The sequence below is a fragment of the Mauremys mutica genome, chromosome 22 (genome assembly GCF_020497125.1).
Source record: "Mauremys mutica isolate MM-2020 ecotype Southern chromosome 22, ASM2049712v1, whole genome shotgun sequence".
Lineage (NCBI taxonomy): Eukaryota > Metazoa > Chordata > Testudines > Geoemydidae > Mauremys > Mauremys mutica.
Window position 1 is genome coordinate 22,487,355 of NC_059093.1, and position 17,404 is coordinate 22,504,758.

Genomic DNA, 17,404 nt, shown 5'->3' on the forward strand with positions numbered 1-17,404 from the left:
GTCAGGCCTTTGGGGAGCCTTCTCTCCCTTGGAGCAGACTTGTTCAGGGCAAGAAGCTCATACGGCTTCACCATCCTCTGCCCCTCTGTGCGCTTCCCACAGCGAGCCCGCCCCGGGGGGGTCCTAGGGAAGCCACAGGGTCCTGCACCCCCACTTTGCAGTCAGACATGACTCTCAGCCAGCCAGTAAAACAGAGATTTATTCGATGACAGGAACACTGTCTAAAACAGAGCTTGGTACAGCGAACCGGACCCCTCAGCTGGGTCCATTCTGGGGGGCAGTGAGCCAGACCCCCACGTCTGCACTTCACTCCTCATCCCCAGCCAGCTCCAGACTGAAAACCCCTCCAGCCCCACCTTCTTTCCTGGGCCAGGAGGTCACCTGTCCTCTTTGTTCTCCAACACCTTTAGCATCCCCTTGCAGGGAGGAAGGGCCTGGCCATTAGTTGCTAGGTGACAGAGTGCCAGGCATTTAGGTGCACTGGCCCCTTCCTCTGCAGCAATCACACACCCTTATTCCCCCACCTAGATATTAAGAACGGCATAGGGGACACTGAGGCACCAACACAGTATTCAGAGCAAACATTAAGAACATTCCCAGTTCGTCACACCTCCAAACCGACATCTTCCTGAAATCGCCTTTGCACAGCAAGTTTCTATAAAAGGAAACGTACTACAGTATGTGAATCCCTTCGTAAGCACAGTTATGCCCCAAACTAAGACCAATCCAAAATGAAAAGTTTTCAATTCTGCAAGTAAAATGACAGAATTGAGCCTCCAGTCTAAGTTGTGAAGCCCCTTTGGTGTCTGCTCTTGAAGAATCATCCTTTTATCAGTCTACTTGCTTTTCCAATTCCTGTTGTCGATTTAGACTAAACCAAACGGAGTGTGCTAAAAACAGTCAGTCAGTATTTAGCTGTCTGGACAGGAGTTCAGGCATAAACCTGCTTCAGTGCTGACAGTTGTGAATTCAACCGTCCTGTCTTCCAGAATTTTTTCGTCACCGCCATTTGATATAATGAATTTCGCAAACATAGATTTGGGGTATAAATTGGTATCTTCAGTGTTTAAATGCCAGAAGAGAAGGAAAAAAATCAGGATTATGTTTCAGCAGCCTTACGTTAGTCCCTTCTTCTGTTCTGGGCTCAACCTATGACCTTTGCTGAGCGTTCTTGGAAGAAGACATTCGTTAGCAACTTAGATACACTATTCTACTTCCTTTTCAGACTCAGAATCGTGAGCGTTTAGCAGGAATGTGTGCATCCCATTTTCCCTTTTCCCCCTCTTCCCCCGCCCCCCCATATGTTTGCCTGTAGTTATTATTGGGTTATTTCTCATGTTCAGCCAACTATTTTGTTTTACCTTTTCTTTCATATTTCTTCTTTCTTCACTTGCAGTACTTAACGGCAGTGCTGCAGCTCTTTAGTGTAGACACTACCTACACCAACTGTCCATCTCCCCGAGAGGTGGTAGCTAAGTCGATGGAGGAATTCTTCCATTTGACCTAGTGCTGTTTACGATGGGGGAGGTAATCTTAACTATCCCACTCAGAGGGTGTGGATTTTTCACACCCCAGCGTGAAGCAGTTAAACCGACTTAATTTTCTAGTGTAGACCAGGCCTCATTCTCCAGCCCAAAGTTACACAGCTGTGTGCTAAGGCAGGGAGCTTAGAGATCAGAGTGGCATGCAGACACTCCCACCAGATCTGTTCCTGTGTCTCTCACCGGAAACACCACACTCGCAATTCCCCCACGCTCCCCACAGAGTCCTTTTTAGTCACGTAATGTCCCTTGGATCTCTAGGCTCCAAGCCTTGGCAAAATAGGGGTGTAACTTGGGCTGGAACCTGACGTATGCCATTGTCTTGGAATTGCCCCCCATGTGTGGGTTTGGAAGGTTGTTTTATCTAGAGCCATGGTGCTGCTTTTCTGAAAGTCTAATGACCCCGTATGTGGTAACTTTACCTCACTAAGCACGTCACATACAGTAATCTGTAAAATGATTACATTGCAGCTCCATGTCTGCCACAGGAAGCTAAAGCCCAGCTGCCATCGGAAAGCTTCTGACTCTGCTGCTTACTATGCAGTAGTAGTGTTTGCAGATTCAGTGTAATGAAGAACTGCTTCTGCCTAAGCCAGGGTTAATATAATTTGTAAATCTGGAATTCAGCAAAACCTTTTCTGTGAGCAGAGTGTCCCAGTTCCAGGCCTCTTGTTCTGAAACCCCGTCAGGGGCCCTAACCACTGACCATCATTCCTCTCCTCGGTAACCAGGCAGTATTGAACAGAACGTGTCATAACATTTGTGAGCTCTGCGTCACAAAGTGAATGGCTCGCCACGAAGGCAGCACAGGCTTTGGGTCCTGCTACAGTTCAGTTGGGAGAAAGGGGAGCAGGTTCCATAACCACCAGGAGGATTTTAGGGCGGGATATCTCGTATCTTGTCACTGGCGAAAGCAGTTCCCTTTAACTCTGCTGCTGAGCCTCGTTGCCTTACAGTGATGTTCACTGGGTACACAGAGATGTCTTCCATTTTTCTCTTGGGATGCCCAGCTTTAGGGCAGACGTCTTTTTCAAGCACTTTGAGGTGTTGCACATGTGCATGCTTCTGGTTATATGGCATGGCAAAAGTGTTAATCCATTTCATTTCATAGTTTGCCAGACTAGTGCTGATGTGGCTCTGCAGGTTTGGAGCATGACAACTCATTGCTTGAAACATGCAGCCAAATTCCATTTGATGACCGTTACTATGGCCTCTGGTGGCATGGAATAAACTAGTGTTTTTATTTTCTTCTGACATTCCTCACAAAGTAATAAACTTAGTTACTAATGAGATACAAACTAAAGCAAAGTGTGTGCTTTTAGCAGTAGCCTTGGGTATTAGCATTTGCCTTATTGACAAAAAGGAGCATTGTCCAAGACACCGTAGTAATCTTTCTAAAAGTGCCAATGGCTCCTTTTTTCATCCATCACGGAAGCCAGGAAGGGCACTCAGTTTAATATCTCTTGATTAAAAATGAGCGGTATTGGAGAGTGTACCAGTATAGTTCGTTTCTCATTTCCTTATCCCTTAATCCTCTCTCAAATGCATTGCCTATTAATTACAGGGTATAAAGAGTAAAAGATGCATTTTTCAGATACTTCACTGTAGATCTCCTATTTATACATAAAACACTTCATACATAGTGACTAGAGGATGGTAGGAATATAGTGCTATAGATCACTATTGTTTCAATGATTTTGCATTTGAAATTATTATGGGAATGTAAGTCCTTTGGGGGGGGGGAACAGTCCCGTACAGACTTGAAACACTCGTGGCTTTTTTTATCCATGTGTTCTTTACTTAACTATCTTAATCAGTAACTCCTATTAGACAGAGGTGGATTAAGTCAAAGTATAAACTTAGCACTACTATTCAAATTAATGTAAACTAGGGTTTCCAGTCTTGGATATCTCTAGCTACGCTTTGTTCTGCACATCTAGACTCAAATTTTGGTTTTCAGGCACTATAGATGATGTGTTTGACTTTGGGCTATTTCGTTAATGTCACTTGAGCTGTGAAAGAACTGACCTTGTGTCACGGAGTCCCCGGGCGATGCTCTGGAACTGCTCCCCACAAAGCCAGGCAGGACTTTGGGGAGCCTCCTCTCCCATGGAGCAGACTGTCTTCAGGGCAAGAAGCTCACACGGCTTCACCTCCTGGGTCTCTCCTTGGAGCATTCAGCATCCTCTGCCCCTCCATGTGCTTCCCACAGCGAGTCCGCCCAGGCAGGGTCCTGGGGAAGCCAGAGGGTCCTGCACCCCTACTTCGCAGTCAGACGTGACTCTCAGACAGCCCATAAAACAGAGGTTTATTAGATGACAGGAACATGGTACACGGAACATGGTACAGCAGACGGGACCCCTCAGCCGGGTCCATTCTGGGGCCCAGCGAGCCAGACAACCCCATCTGCACTCACTTCCCATCTTCAGCCAACTCCAAACTGAAACCCCCTCCAGCCCCTCCTTTCTGGCCTTTGTCTCTTTCCTGGGCCAGGAGGTCACCTGATCTCGTTGTTCACCTTTAGCATCCCTTTGCAAGGGGGGAAGGGCCCTGGTCATTTATTGCTAAGAGACAGACTGTTGGTGATTTACGCACACTGGAGACTTAAGAAATGCATAGGGGAAACTGAGGCACCCACACAGTATTCAGAGGAAACGTTAAGAACAGTCCCACTTCGTCACACCATGCAATGGTAGATGTTTGTAGGAAAAGCAGAAATGATGCAAGATTGGTGTATCCCATTCTAGTAATCCTTTTTCTTATGACAGCTCAATTCACCTTTTGCTGGTGACCGAAATGTAATTATGATCTTTTCAGTTTTTAACTTCTTTCTGAAATGAAACTATCCATTTCCTCTTTCCTAAGGGAATTTCACAAAGAATATATGTACACCCCTTCCGGTTGGTAAGAGTTGGACTCTCCCATATTACACACAGCGAATGTAAAACAATCATTTATGATTGCTCAAGTTTTTGAAGGATTAGATTTAATGCTCTTGTTTCAATTAATTTTGCCCATGCCCTCCAGATCCAAACTGTGAAACTCCAACCGTATTTAGTTCAGCAGAGACTACAGCAAACTTGGTAAACTTTAGTCACTGTTTGGATTAGGCTTCCTAGAGACACATAACATCCTTCAAAGTACTTGGCCCTGGAAGCAAGCTTAGGCCTGGTTTACACTACTCTGTTGTTTTGAAAAAATGATTCCGTCCACATGACCAAACGTTTTTTTCAATGTAAAGGGCTCTTTAATTCGATTTCTGTAATCCACCTCAGCAAGTGGAGCAGCACTTAAATTGAGATTGCAATCCCGGGTTAAAGGTATTGTGGACACAATTCGACATTATTGGCCTCCGCTATCCCAGGATGCTCCCTCGTAACCGCTCTGGACGATACTCTCAACTCCAATGCACTAGCCAGGTGGGCAGGAAAAGCCCTGGGAACGTTTTGAATTTAATTTCCTGTTTGGTCACCAGCAGCACAGGTGTCCATCAGCGCAGTCCACCATCACAAGAGATCACGCATTCACGGACAAGCTCCAGTGTGGTCCAAACGGGAGGTACTGGATCTCATCGCATGCTGGGGAGCTGAGTCTGTTATGGCAGAACTACTTTCCAAAAAAAGGGACGCAAATACCTGCGCTAAAGTCTCCAGGGTCGTGATGGAAAGAGGCTACTCCAGGGAGACAGAGCAGTGTCGTACAAAAATCAAGGCGCTCAGGCAAGCATACCAAAAAGCCAGGGAGGCAAACGGGCACTCTGGGTCACAGCCCCATACATTCCGCTTTTACCGTGAGCTCCATGCAGTTATGGGGGGTGATGCCACCACTACCCCACCACTGTCCGTGGACACCTGCAAGGCGGGAGTTGCACGGAGCGAGGAGGAAGAGACATTGCGGGATGAAGAGAACGGTGCACAGTCGGCAAGTGGGGAATCCGTTTTCCCCCTAGCCAGGAACTAATCTTAACGCTGGAGCTAATAGCCTCCCCTCACTCCCAAGGCAGGCTCCTGTTCCATGACCCTGGAGAAGGTACTTCTGGTGAGTGAGAGCCTGATCAGAGCCACGTGGCGGGGGGTGGTGGTTGTTGTGTGAAGTGATCATCCCCGAGAGCCCGCAGCCCCTCCTTTTATATGGCGAACCCACCAGGCATTGCTTGGTATGGGAAAGGGGGCCCAGCAGTGTGAAAGCATTGAAATGAACATAGAAGAAGCAGAACCCCGCCTGCCCCTAGGCTGCCTGCAAGCTGAATTCTGTTGCCCGGCCGTATGTGATGCCTTCCTCATACCAAAGTGCCCCCTTTGTTCTCTGCAATGTATTTTTTTAAAGTACTACCCTCCCTTTTTCTCCTCTCGCAGGGGCCGCGTTGAAACATTTGCACCTCTCTACTACATCCCAGAGGTTGGTCCAGATTAGAAGATGGAAAAAACAAACTCGGGGCGACATGTTCGCCGAGCTCATGCAGTCCTCCCGCACTGATAGGGCCCAGCTAAATGTGTGGAGGCAAACAATTGCGGAGTCCAATATGGCATTACAGGCACACAAAGAGAGGATGGACGCGTGCGATGAGAGCAGGCAGGATGCTATGCTCAAGCTCATGGGGGAGCAAACTGACATGCTCCGCTGTATCATGGATCTAATGCAGGAAAGGCAGCAACACTGCAGACTGCCACTGCAGCCCCTGTATAACCACCCTCCCTCCTCCCCAAGTTCCATAGCCTCCTCACCCAGACACCCAAGAACATGTGAGGGGAGGCTACGGGGACCCACACACTCACCCCAGAGGATCGCCCACGCACCAGAAAGCTGGGATATGCGAACTTTTGATTTGGTTTCTGGACTTCAATACATTGTGCATCAAATAAAGAACAGTTTTTAAACAATTTTGACTTTAGTTTCTTTCTCTCATATAATATACATATGGTGTAGGTAACTTCAAGAGAAACAAACACAACTGTCACACTGTACCCTGGCCAGTCAGGAAACTGGCTTTCAAAGCTTCTCTGAGGCACAGTGCTTCCTGGTGTGCTCTTCTAATCGCTCTGTTGTCTGGCCGTGCGAAATTGGCAGCCAGACGAGTTGCCTCAACCTCCCACCCTGCTATAGAAGTCTCCCTCTTACTCTCACAGATATTGTGGAGCACACAACAGGCAGCAATTACAATTGGAATATTGGTTGTGCTGAGATCTAACTGAGTCAGTAAAAGCAGCAAAGAGCCCTGTGGCAACTTATAGACTAACAGACGTATTGGAGCATGAGCTTTCATGGGTGAATACCCACTTCATTGGATGCATGCGTCTGACAAAGTGGGTATTCACCCATGAAAGCTCATGCTCCAATACGTCTGTTAGTCTATAAGGTGCCACAGGGCTCTTTGCTGCTTTTACAGATCCACACTAACGCAGCGACCCCTCTGATCCTTTATTTTCTCTAGTCTTTGCGTAGAGGGCGAGAGCTAAACAAGTCTCTCTCCAGGTAAACAGTTCAGCAAGCATGTATACCTTTGTTACAGACAACAATGAGCAACAGCTGCAGTTTGTTTAGACATAGGTCATCCTGATATCTTATTGTTCTCACTTCTATTTAGCCTCTAGTCTACATTCCGTACTTATCTAACACAAGGCCACAACATCTTCTCCCACAGTTCTTTCCCCCTCGCCTCACACAATCCTCGCTTCTACAAGTCTCGCGTTAGTAGGGTTACAGCTTAGCCTAACTCTTGCTCAGAGAGGGGACTGTTTGCATGGAAATCCCCTTCAAATCCCTGTCAGTTCTTTCTCCACTTCCACACACACCCCTTTTGTGCTTCTAGCACAACAAACATTCTTAAATCTCTATTTGCATCAAGTCTTGCATTTCAGATTCTACATCAAATGCATCAACCTTCAGGGGTTTGATTGGATGCAATAACAATGCATAATTAGCATGGACATGAAAGGTATTACTATTATCACGTCCTTTACAACAACAGTAACATAATCCTACACTAAACAACAATAATAAAAACATTCCCATTCCCATTGTAATAATATAGTGGGGTTGCTATACAACCTTAATTACAAAACACAATCCATTATACTTAATACAGAAAATAAACACTATAGACTGTATAAAGAACATATTTCTCAACTTAAGATATGTTTTGAAGCATATGACTTTGCCCTTGTAATTCAGAGATTCTCTGAACCTCTGGTAGCAGCGAAAGCAAATTTTGAAACGGGCCAGATACTAGGGTAGTCCAGTTAAAGGGTATCTGAAACCTAAGGGCTAATTATAGAATTCTATCTGTAGGCCAATAAATAATATGATTGCCTGCAGCGGTGATGAGATTAAAATGTATATCTCGCAACATAGTGGCCTCAACAAGCACACAGCTGTCATTAGCTTGGAAAAGTAGGTGTCCTGTCAGAGTAGTTCCTTGTCCCCCACCCTCCCAACAAACACTGGCATGAACAGTGACAACTTCCCCTGGCTTCAGTTTAGGTACACACTGAAGTTGGTGGGGGGAGGGTGTTTCTAGGGGCCAAAATATCCATTGAGTCCCTATTCCTTTCTAAATGGCGGGTATTATTCTAGGGGCATTGACTATAAATCAGTTAGGAGCTCTGATTTCCCAGATGTCATGTTGAATAATCCAGTCCCACATGCATCCTCCCCACAGACCTGGCAGGATTTGGTATGTGAGAGCCCACACTCCTCCTACCAGCCCATAGGCACTTTCACCCAGAAGATCTCCAAGTGTGTCTCCATGGCTACAGATCAGGTGGTACTCCTGAGGTATCTGTAAGGGCAGTGGGCCACACCTCATGCTTGAGATCACTCCAAATGGCTGTTAGCTGGTCATTCAGGAAATCTTAGATTCTGAACAAGCCAGATCCCACTGCAATGCCTTCCCAACCTCAGTGTTATTCAATACCATCTCTGTTAGCGCATCTGGGTCATTGAACTAAGGACAGAATAACATGTAGCTCACCCACTCCAGCCTGTACTTGGGTTAACTGCGCCCCAGTATTCCCAGGAGGTCTCCCATCCAAGTACTAACCAGGCCCAACCCAGCTTAGCTTCTAAGATGAGCCAAGATGGGGCGTGTTCAGGGTGGTATGGCTTTTGGGTTGTAGCAGCTGTATGGCATTGTCTGTATTTGGATGTGTTACAGGGGTAATAGTGTAATGGAGGAAATGGGGGGGGCAGTGGCAACAAGGTGCCTTTGGTATTTGTTATTTAGAATCCAATTAGGGAGGGTACTACATGCTGAAGGTACTATAAACCCCAAAATCCAATCAATGCCACATTCCCAAGCAGGGGTCCCACAAGTTTCTTCCTGCCAGTGTATAATTCTTTGTCTCTTCACCAGGGTCAGTTCTTAATGTCTTTTGTAGGCAGGAATTCCTGGACTTTGGCAATTTCAGCGGAGCGAGTGTTCCTTCTTCTTTCCTGAAGCAATTGTGGCTCAGCATCATACAGGGGAGAGGTTACCAGCACAGCACCCTGCAGTGGTTTGGTTTCCGTAGCAAATACTGAATGCAGGTTAGCTCTGTCAGTGGATAAAAGAGAGGTTACCAGCACATCACCTTGTCCTTTTCTCCTGTGGTTCAGAAAGAGGAAAAGAAACACGAGAAGGAGAGACAGGCTGATCAGTAGTAGGAGTGGAATTATCTCGAGGCAGAGGGGCCTTTTGGCCGTGAGACACATGGATCCAGGCAGTCAGAGCTTGGCACTTCACAGCGGTGTTGGTAGTCAGCCCGAATTGGTAAGGGCCTTTCCAGCTCGGAGCCAGAGCAGTCTTTTTTTGATGGACCTTTACATAGATCCAGTCTCCTGGTTCCAAGGAGTGGCAGGGCTGCTAGGGTCTTTGGGTAGCGCTTCTTTACCTGTGAGAAAAGAAACCTAACACATTTCATTAGTGCCTGGCAGTGTTTGCAGATTTTACAGCTGCTTGGGCACATTCAAGCCCCCCCCTTTCTTGGTTTTCAGCCAAGCCTTAGCTGTGAGCAGTGTCCTTGAGTGGAGCCAGCATCTTATCTTTGGACTGAGCATACTAGCTATTTTGTTTTCAGTTAATTCATTCTGTTCTTTTTTCCTTCTCCCCTTTCTTGGCTTCTTTTAACCTACAAAGGAAACTTCCGCTCTTCACTCATACACCTTTTCCCAACCATGAACACATAAACATTGCCATTATACAGTACATTAGTCTTATTATTTAATGTATGCCACATATACCCTTCCACTAAAATAACTTTATTACAGAGCTTTGGAGCAACAAGCCAGGACAAGCACACCCACTTTTGAGGAGTCCACTTGGTACAACCTCTGGTGTCCAATAGCTTCCCACCATATCCAGCCCTCTGGCTAGAAATCTGAGGTAGCCAGAAGGATCCCATGTGCAATGTGGGGAGTGAGTTAACCTTTCATATCCTTGCTTCCAAAGACTGTTGGTATGCAAATTTTAACCACAATTTTTTTCAATTAAAAGATCTGGCCAATGAAGTTTCTTTTTCTTACTTATACTAAAGTCTAATACATTTGCTTATCACATTTTCCTGATATTATCCAAACACTTTGTATTCCAAATTGAATAAAACAAGTATCTGCTTTTTGATTTAACCCTTCTGTTTGATTTTAAACTAGACTGTCCTATGACAATATTAAACACAACAATTCTGGCCACGAGACAAACACCGCAAGACAGGACATAGAACACAGAACATAATTCCTGTTGTGCTAGTAAATGCATGGTACGTTGAATGCTGTTCAGCTGGCATCAGTGTTCTCTGATTATCTGAAAGACAGAAAAACAGAGGTCTACCCCTTCTGGGAAGTCAGCCATTGCTTAAAATATACAAATACCTTTGTTGATTTCAGGCAAAACAGAGGAATTACCCCATATTTTCTTGTATTGGTTTCATAGGCAGCCCAGGTTTCAGTGGCTCCTACCATATCAGTTAGATAATTTGCATTAATACAGATGTTTTCTGGCTTGCTTCTGGATCCAAAGCTATCCACAGCTTAAAGACTCTTACTTAAAAGAGACAAAATTGATGCTGCCAGAATTTTGATTGCCTTTTACTTTTAACTCCTGCTTTCAAAACACACAACGATCTGAAAGAAAACACCACTTATTGTAGCCCCATAGAGCCTAATAGGATTTGAATTAAGTAAAACTGTATATTCCATTTCTTTAGTTAATTCAGCTAAATCATTCATAGCCAAATGATTGCAGCCAAATGATTTCTGTGCCTGGATTTGTTTACAAACGTTTCAAAGACACCAAGAATTTTCCTCTTTAGCATTTTACAAAATTCAACTGCTTGATTCCCTCTAGCAACTACAGAGTTAACTTCTCACTCTTTCCTTAAATCACCTGCTTTTCTCCCAAAAGGACACCCGATCAACTCAGATTTTACCATTCCAATGATTGTTCCAGGGATTTAAGTTTCCCATTCCTGTACTTACTTACTCCTTTTCTTTCACTATGCCCTCCAGGTTTCCAACCTGTTTTCCAATCTCTCTATCTGTTGCCTGCCCGCTTGGGCCCAATCCTGCTTTTCTCACTGAACCGTCCCTTCCATGGGCACCGGTTTTGTTCCACTACCAGTTTAGCTAGGAGGGTGGGCTTCTCAACTAGCCCACACCCCCCGTCTCTTCCCTTAAACATTCTTACTCACAAGGCTACCCAAGTCTTCCCTCGTGAGATTTGCCACCTGGGCAAAACACATGGCCCATCGGCGTTTAACTATTCAATTCCCTCTTTGTGGCAAACACCCTGCTGTTATGGCATATGCTGAGCACAAATGGTTAAATTTTAACAAGTCCCTGCAGGACCGGTACTTGCTTAGCCAGTGCTTCCTTTTCTACCTGGAAGTCCTGTCACAAGGCCTGCAACTTGCCCTGGGCGTAGGTTTGATTTGCTGTTTGGTTCATGTTCGCTACAACTGGGGATAGATCCACCTGACACCCTTCCCGGTCAACCGGAGTGGAGAGAGGAATGCTAAACCCCTCTCCAGTTCTCAGACTTACTGTGGCTGAGTGGGCACTCCTTTAATCATGGAATCCTCAACATATAACACCAACAGTACCAAGCAAAGCAAACATAAAAATAACAAGGGCAAAACAAATAGATGGTGTAATTCTGCAGGGCTCCCCCCTACTCATTTTTTCACCAAACCGACAGATTCTGTTACCAATCTATCCCTCGTGTCAGGTGATCAGGCTGACACCACAGGATCATTGTGGGAAGATAAAGAAAACACACCATATGATTGAATTTTAAAGCTTTATTAATAAAATGGTAAAACAACAGCAGAGAGTGTTGGGAACGCTCCCACATTACTCAGAGGAAGAAAAACATTAATGCCTCAAGCCCTAAGCCTCTTTCATACTTGCACACATACGTCTGGACTGGCCACGTCTGTGTATAATGTCCAGCAAAGGGCGCGGGGGGAGGTGGACGGGAGATTATCCTGTATATGGCTTGTCCAGAATCTCCAACTTGCTTCCGCTCTTGGGAGGGCTGTTCTTTTACACCCTGGGGTCTCCTGCGGCCTTTCTTTCAGAGATTCCAGTCCAGGCCGGCTGCCTGTGGCTTCTTCTGTGTCACCAAGCCACACCGGCTCCAGGGTCGCAAAGGCACACTGTTGGGTCTCACTGGACAGCTAAGCTTTGCAAATGTCATCTCAGTCCTGCAATTTTTATTGCCTTTGGTTTGCCTCTGTCTATATTTTTTCACAGCCAGCTGGGGCTGAAAGCAATTTTTTCTTTGTACTTGGCATGGTCTGCGTTGATTCTTGACCTTGAATGTAGAGCAGCTGTCTCTTTATCTCTGGGCCAAGCCGAATTTCAAATTAACTCGTTCCTTTCCTCAATAGACAAATTGCTCCCACTGTGTGTCAGAGCCTTTTTGGTGATTAAAAGCTCCTCTGAAATGTATGACCTTATCTAGATTGAATGTACCTTCTAGTGGGCATTGTTTAGATGGATTTTCACGCGTGTAAAGATTCCAATTGTCTAAATACCTGCAGGTTCTAGAACCATAATGTATGTACATGGAATATGCTGGGGTACCTTTAGGGGGTGAGAGGGAATGCTTACACTGCCCCCACCCATTTTCCAATCACACACAGACACAGGGAGGGCACCCTGTCTGCTAGCAGCTCATAAACTAAGGGTATCACACCGCAGGTCACTCACACAGGAGAGGCTAACGAGGATGGCCACGACCCTCCTACACTTCCCTTCAGCAAAGAGTGTCGGCTAGTCTCAGAGAGACGGTGCCGCTTACTCTTGTTGCCTCACACGGAGAGGAAAGGGGAGGGAAGATGGGTTCACACAATCCTAGACCCAGGCAGGCCCCTTGCTGGATGATGCCAGGCAGAGGCAGCCCACCGTGGGTCGGATCTTTCACCGATCCACTAGGTGAAGTGACTGGGCTTGCGTTACAATATTACTGATCATGAGTCCACCAGCTTCACAGAATACTCTGGGCACCTTCCGGCGACTCTCATTCTCTCACTCACTCACTCACACACACATACACACTCTCTCTCTCTCCCCCCCCTCCTCCCCGCTCCCAAAGCCTACCTTACGTCCGGACTCAATACACTTCTCCCTTATCTGAGGCGGTCAAAGCCCCTCTTGAGGCGGTAAAACCCCTCAGCACCGATGCAGTAACCTAGCGCATTTCTCTTATGCATTAACCTTATTGGGGGTGGCAAAACAGTTCCCCAGCACCGCTCTGCATCTGATCCTGCTGCATAGTCAATAAGTTCAGATGGCGTAAGCCCAACAGGGACAGACAGCCCCATGGTCAGTCCTCCTCCAGTACCCCAATAGAGATTTCAAAAGGTCTCTACCTCTGTTGTGGCGCCATGGAGTTCGAAGGGGAACGATCCACAGCAGCTGCCGTTGTCTCTGCAGGTGTTGCCGTCCCGGACGAGCCCCCAGATTGTCGGAGAAAAACAGAGTTCTCACTCTCATGTTGGGTGCAGCAAGTCAGATAATTTATTTTCTCTAGCAATTGCATGGAGGGAGAGAGCTAAACAGGTCTCTCTCCAGATAAACAATTCAGCAAGCATGTATACCTTTGTTACATACAATAATGAGCAACAGCTGCAGTTTGTTTAGACATAGGTCATCCTGATATCTTATTTTTCTCACCTCTATTTAGCCTCTACTCTACATTCTGTACTTATCTAACACAAGGCCGCAACATCTTCTCCCACAGTTCTTTCCCCCTCGCCTCACACAATCCTCGCTTCTACAAGTCTCGCGTTAGTAGGGTTACAGCTAGCCTGACTCTTGCTCAGAGAGGGGACTGTTTGCATTGAAATCCCCTTCAAATCCCCATCAGTCCTTGCTCTACTTCCACAGTGCTCCCCGAGACTCCTGCTTGCTGTGCGGAGGGGGCGGGAGGAAGAGAGGGGGCTAATGTCAAGGTGTTCCCCCTGCTCCTGCACCCCGCTTACCCCATCTTCCATAGAGCAGGGTGGGGACAGGACAGGGCTTTGCTGGCAGCAGCTGCGATTTCAACAAGCTGATCTAATTAACAAGGCAGTGTACTTAAAAGGGAAATGTGCATATCTCTCTCCCCTCCCTCCATCCCTGCTGCCATCTAGAGTGTCAGAGTTAATCCTTGAGGGCTCCGCCAATTTCTCAGTAAGGCATTCCCTGGGAAATATCCCACCCTCTGCCTCTTCCACCTCAACCAAGCTTCACAATCATCATCACTGTGTACCAGTATTAAATTGTTGGTTTAAAACTTATAGTGTGTGTGTGTGTGTGTGTATGTGTATTGTGGCAGAGCTCTGACCTTGCTCCTGTGGGTCCTGCGCTTCTAGGTGGTTTATGCTAGCCTCAGTGGCTCACTGTGACCCTCCACGTAGCCTTCTCTCTCTAGGGTCAGGGTTACAGTCTACTGAGCCCTTTTCAGCATAGGCTGCAAGGAGGTTGGTGAGAGAACTCCCACAGTCTCTGTTCAGCCTCCTGTCCTGACAGGGACCTGACTTCCCCTCCCAGGAGCTGTTCCTGTAGTGGTGGGTTGAGGGGAACCCGGGTCCGCCCTCTACTCCGGGTTCCAGCCCAGGGACCCTAATGGTAGCAGTTGTTGGCAGACAACCTTTCACTGCCAGAGTTGCTACATTTCCCTGGGCCACTTCCCCACAGCTCTCCTGCTTCTCCCTTCTTCACCCTTACCTTAGGGCTCCCTTAACGATGGTTTGGGGGTGTCTTCAGTAACCAGCCCTTCAGCCGCACTTCCTCTCCCCTGGCTCCCTGGCTCTCCTCTGCCTGACTGGAGTGAGCCCTTTGTATAGTATCAGCAGGGCCTTAATTAGAGTCAGGTGGGCACATTAGCTTAATGGCCTCACCTGACTCGTTACAGGTTAATTAGCGTCAGATGTTCTCATTAGCCTGGAGCAGCCCCTGCTCTGGTCAGTCAGGGAACAGAAAACTGTTAATCCAGTGGCCAGTATATCTGCCTTCTGCTATTCTGCTGTACCCAGCTGGCCTGGGTCTATCACAATATATATAATATATAGTCTTTTGTCCGGTGAAAAAAAGTTCCCTGGAACCTAACCCCCTCATTTACATTAACTCTTATGGGGAAATTGGATTCACTTAACATCGTTTCGCTTAAAGTCGCATTTTTCAGGAACACAACTGCAACATTAAGTGAGGAGTTACTGTATAGAAGACTACTCTGCACCTGGCAATGCAGAGAACAATTGTGAACTGGCCCGACTCCAGTTAATTGCGGGGATTGGGGTTAAGCAAACTGAAGGATCTTTGAGTATATTTTAGAAAATTAAAGAATAAGTAGAAGACTTTTGGGTTTCTGGCTCACACACCCTCCCCCGCTCCTTTCCCCCAGAAATCTTGTAGCTTCTCTACATTTTAAATACACTGTTTTGCTTTGAAATCTCTTCAGGGTGGAGGGACAGGTTCTGTCTCACCTCAAGATTCCCAGAAGGTAGTCTCAATCATAGACCATTAAGTCACATGTGACAATGAAAAGTTGAAAAATGAATGAAGGAAAACAAAACCCTTTCTGCTCTAAAGAGGTGGTCTGCCTACCTATGTTCACAGGGTTGGGGCTAAAGCCTACTTGCTTTATGATGAGAGTAGTCCCATTGACGTTGATAGTCTTACTTGAGTCAGCGAGGAAGCAGGATTTGGCCTGAACTGCATTAAATTTACATACATAATTTCCCCTCTGCCCCCCATCTCACACACACTCACTCGCTGTTGCTGGAATAATTTTTTTTTTAAAATCACACAGTACTGTAGCTGTGCACTCGATTTAAACACTAGAAGTGAAGTGATATTGGTGATCACTCAATTGCTGCATGAATTCCTTCAGAATATATATGTGAACTCTCAGGATAGCATCCCTGTGTAGTGGACGTATTGCGTTCGTTTAATATTAAAAGCCCTCGTGGAGATGGTGGAGTTTTTTGCATAGTGTGTTATGATGTAAAATGCCATGTAGAATCCCAGCACAATACAAATATTGATATCATTCAAATCAAAATCATAGAATCATATAATCTCAGGGTTGGAAGGGACCTCAGGAGGTATCTAGTCCAACCCCCTGCTCAAAGCAGGACCAAACCCAACTAAATCATCCCAGCCAGGGCTTTGTCAAGCCTGACCTTAAAAACCTCTAAGGAAGGAGATTCCACCACCTCCCTAGGTAACCCATTCCAGTTCCTCACCACCCTACTAGTGAAAAAGTTTTTCCTAATGTCCAACCTAAACCTCCCCCTCTGCAAGTTGAGACCATTACTCCTTGTTCTGTCATCTTCTACCACTGAGAACAGTCTAGATCCATCCTCTTTGGAACCCCCTTTCAGGTAGCGAAAAGCAGCTATCAAATCCCCTCATTCTTCTCTTCTGCAGACTAAATAATCCCAGTTCCCTCAGCCTCTCCTCATAAGTCATGTGCCCAGCCCCCTAATCGTTTTTGTTGCCCTCCACTCGACTCTCTCCAATTTATCCACATCCTTCTTGTAGTGTGGGGCCCAAAACTGGACACAGTACTCCAAATGAGGCCTCACCAGTGCTGAGTAGAGGGGAATGATCACATCCCTCTATCTGCTGGAAATGCCCCTACTTATACAACCCAAAATGCCACTAGCCTTCTTGGCAACAAGGGCACACTGCTGACTCATATTCAGCTTTTCATCCACCGTAACTCCTAGGTCCTTTTCTGCAGAACTGCTGCCCAGCCATTCGGTCCCTAGTCTGTAGCAGTGCAAAAATGGGGCGGGGGGGGTCACTGGTCCATATTCTCTGCAGGATTTTAGGCTGGAATTGGACTCCTAATTCCTTTATGCTCCTCTGAGTATCTCAGCCTAAATAGATAGGAAAACTATCAGACCCAGGTAGTATTTCAGAGATGTGGGTTTCTTGGGTTTTTTTGTTGTTTTTTTTTAAATCAAAGTTGGCAGTGTATTGAAAACTCTCCTGGCTCTTTTGCAGGTGATGGAGAAATCTGCAGAGATCTCAACCTCCTCTTGTGTTAATAATGCTCCAGCAACAGTCTTTTTCTCCAGCGTGGCAACATCCACTCAAGACAATGTTACCACACCCATTGCCCCACAGACTGCAGTTCAGCCCATCCTGGAATCCCCTTCTTTTGCTAGGAGGCCAGGTAGAGTGTTAGATTCAAAACTGTAAATTTCAGGTTCTACTCCTGTTCTTCCTCACTTCTCCCCCCACACACTGATGAGTGCTTCGAGGTATTTCCATAGAATGTGGTTCACTTCGCTATGAACAGGGGCAGCTCTAGGAATTGCGCCGCTCCAAGCAGGGCGGCACGCCGCGGGGGGCGCTCTGGCAGTTGCCTGTCCCGTGGTTCCGGTGGACCTCCT

The 17,404-nt window shown here is 46.4% G+C and overlaps 1 pseudogene; it reads left to right on the forward strand.

Moving 5' to 3' along the window:
• LOC123354623 overlaps positions 1–17,404 on the forward strand; it is a 43,254-nt pseudogene that overhangs the window by 17,258 nt on the left and 8,592 nt on the right.